Here is a 4003-nt window from a genome sequence, read left to right as displayed (position 1 = left end):
GGGAAGATTTTCCTCAAACGAAGGATGTATAAAAGACTATAGAAAAATAGAACAAAATGCCATTTTCTGCCAAAAGTAATAATAATAATAATAATAATAATAATAATAATAATAATAATAATAGAAAAGAGATGCTCCAGACATTCAGGATTTATCACCAACTTTTGCAATAGGAAAATACAAATCACTAACAAGAAAGGCATAAGGCAGTAGACAAAGGGCAGAGACTAGACCCTAGAATTCAAGGAGGTGGAAACAGGAGAGATTGAACAGTGTGTGGAAAGATGGGCAGCATCTCTGGCCATTGAATGTGTGAGATCACAGATTCATTTATAACTCTTACGTTTGCACGTATCAAGAAAGCCCAGAGATGCCAAGTGTTAGTGAAGACGCTGTACTTTAAAGACAGAAAAAAAAAGTACTTTCTTTTCCAGGCCCTGAGAACATTTACAAAAATATGATTATATAAGTAGGCCTTGAAGAAAACCTCAAAACATTCCAAAAAGGAAAAGTCTGTTAAGGCCTCTGACCGCGGCAGAGGAAAACCAGAGGTTTGTGTCTCAGATGTAGACCAATAAAATGGCCGCGTGGAAGTGTGTCCCGAATCTGCGCAATAAAATGTACAAACTTTCATGGAAAAAAATAAAAGAGGACAGAGCATAGAACGTTAGCTTAAATTTTTTTTGTTGTTAAAAATAATGATTTGAGTAGGAAAGCAAACTGCGAAGTCAGCATTGTTCGTGCTATCACGACCGAAATAACAAAGCTTTCAAAAATAGCTAGAAGTGTGGCTGGGAAGAGAGTTCTGGTGGTAAAGTGCTTACCTTGCAAGCAGGAGGACCAGGGTTCTTATCCCCCAGACCCATATTAACAAATGGGTGTGATAGCCTGTACTTGGAATCCCAGCACTGAAGAGGTAAAAACCTGTGGGTCCTTAGGGTTTGGTGAATTCCAGCCTATGAGACCCTGCCTCAAACGACAATATGGAGAGCACCGGAGGAACCAACAATACCCAAGTTGGCCTCTGAACTCCATACTCATGCCTGCATGCAACACACACATGCACACACACACACACACACACACACACACACACACACACACACACAACCTAAGTGTTAAAACGTCAAGCACCTACTTTTTTTTTTGTTACACCCTTGGTCTTTTATTTCTGTAGGAATTTAAGAACTCAGTATAAGAACAAACTGTTCATACAAGTATGCAGATGTATGAACACAAGTTTACTTAAACATAAAATCACACAGATGTACATATATGATCAGTTTGTACACATGTAAACATACATATATCATGAATTCTGCTTGTACAGAAAGCAATTAGAAATGTTAAAATGAAGCAACATTACAGATGTCCACGGTGCTATTTCTCAGTAGTAATATCACAGTGTCCTACAATTTGTTTTATGCTGTGCATTCCCTTAATCTTTTAAAAACAAATGTTCGAATTTATAATTAAAAAATAAAAATAAACTTACAAACTACAAAAAAGCCTTTGGTTCTGCTTTAAAAAACAATATATCCCTAAAAGTCAGTTGTTCCCTTGTTTTGTGATTTGAGACTGTTTTGATTACTCTGGTTACAGAATTGCAAAATGGAACTTTTCTAACCCTTCTTCCTCTCAAAGTCTGTCTATTGTCTTTTAAATTTTATTTTTAATTAACTTTGTTACTGTTAATTAACATGCGTGCACAATGCATTCCGACCATACTCCCATCTCCCTCTCCATCCATTCTCCGACCCTCTCCTCTCATCAAACCACCAACATGTTTATGTTTTGTTTTGTGACCCACTACCTTTAACCAGAAGTATCTGTGTAATAATGGATATGAAACTATCTGGTGAAGCCTAGTTGGCTCAGGGACAGGTACACAACCAAGGACAGTGTCCCAGAACCTATCAGTAGTCAATAGTTTAGAAGAGAAGGACGAGATCTGCAGCCCCTCCCCATCCCTTAGCTGACCAACCTTGTGTGGTCCTGGGGCAGACGACCACCACTGCTATGTTTTAATGAGTGTCCAGCTCTCACTGAGCCTAAAGGACGGCATTTTACAGCCCTGCACACAGTTTTAAGATACTCGCACCCATTCTGGAGCGGTTAATCAAGCATTTTGATTCTCATTTGTATGGTACATGTTCATGAGAATTATGTTTCCTTCCCTCTCACAAACTTCCTTCTGGTGAAATGTATCTTTTTTGTACATTTTTCAATTTCATGCCGTCTTCCCTAATTCAATCTGTCCCCTCTCAAGTTCCTGCGTTGCTGTCCAGATAGCCTTTTCCTGGAATTATCCTTTCAAATCATTTCTTCTGTGAAGGCTTCCTTGGCTCCTGTGTGCTTAGGGAACAGGATTTCCTCCAGACCCTCCATCCTGCTAGAACACCCGATCACTGCAACCCTCTGGGCTGCTGCAGCATCTCTAGATATCTGCTCAGCCCCTCGAGATCAAAGCTGGGTCCTATTCACTCCTAACACTGGCCCAGAGTTCTTACCAACACTCAGTCTGTTGAATGTCTTAAATTCTGTAAATCATACTAGTGTAGTTGAGTTCATATTAAAGATATTACGCATGGATTTTAACCATTCTGGTTTCCTCATCCATAAAGTTCTAACAGTACCCTTGTTCTTTTTCCTACTGCTTTCTGTGCTGGTTAGTTTGAACTGTCAATCTGACACAACCTGGACTCAGCTGTGAAGACAGTCTTCATGAGAGATTATCTTGATCAGGTTGGCCTATGGGTATATATTCAGGAGAGTGTCTTGCTAGTTCATTGATGTAGAAAGACCCATCCCACCGTGGGAAACACCATTCCCTAGGCTTCCTTAAGGAAGCCCATAGTATTCCTGCTGCTGTGGTAGAAGCCTAGGGGACGGTCGTAGTCCCCTGAATAAGAGAAGAGAAAGAGCAAGCAATCAAGTAAGCAAGTACGCATACATACCTTCATTCCTCTCTGCCCCTGACTGTGGACATGATGTGACTAGCTTGCTTGAGCTCTTGCTTTGACTTTCCCTCTGTGACGATGCACTGTTACCTGAAACTATAAACAAAATAAAACTGTCCCTCCTCTATGTTGCTTTTTATCAGTGTATTTTTTAATCACAGGAAGAGAAATGAAACTAGAAGACAATGTTTGTCGTGTCACTGATCTGAGGCAATTTGTTATGTAGTCTGATTTTATTATATATATGTATATATATAATATATATAATATATATATAAAATGTTTCAGTGTCCTGAACCTATTTTACTTTTATGTTCCCATGTTACATCAAAGTTCTCGTTTCATTTGCTCAGCTTATCAATCTTTTATGTTTTTTGATAAAAATGTTTGCTGCTGCTAAGTCTAACATGTGTTCTATTCTTCCTCTTCCATTTTTCTCTCCTTGTACTTAAGTCACATTTACACAGAGTGATTTCTGATATATGTTTAAAACAATAATACAAGTTTCTCCTCCTCGGAAATCTGGACTAGAACAAGACAATGCTTTGGCTCTGCTTCTGTGTTTGTCAGCTCTTTGTAGGTAGGTCCTGCTTTGTAACAAATAATCCCTAAATCTAAGTAAACCACCCCAACAAGAATGTCATTTACTTTAAATATCAGCCACAATTTAATGTGGATCTGAAGGCTGGACCCACACTGTGAGGAAAGTGTAAGAAGATAATACAATAATATATCTGCTATAATATTTCTTCTCAAAAAGCACATGATAGAGCTTGTTCAGTAGCATAGAAGGTCACATATGCATCTCCTAAAGATGCTTTCAAAATAGAGGTCAGGACCATTCGGAGTCCCCTGAACATGTTCATACATTACTAAAGTGCAAAGCTTCTGTCGGCAACTCAAGGCTAGCCCACCAGCTGCTGCCCTTTTACACACTCACCATTGGTGCAAGGCAACAGAAGGTCTCTTCACTGGCAGCCTTGAGCCATTCCAAACCCCAGTGTATCCAAGGTTCAACCAACACCCTAACTCCAATTCTAGTC

The sequence above is a fragment of the Rattus rattus genome, chromosome 5 (assembly GCF_011064425.1).
Source record: "Rattus rattus isolate New Zealand chromosome 5, Rrattus_CSIRO_v1, whole genome shotgun sequence".
In the NCBI taxonomy this organism is placed as follows: Eukaryota; Metazoa; Chordata; class Mammalia; order Rodentia; family Muridae; genus Rattus; species Rattus rattus.
The sequence above is the reverse complement of the archived record's forward strand: the minus strand, read 5'-3'. Positions refer to the sequence as shown.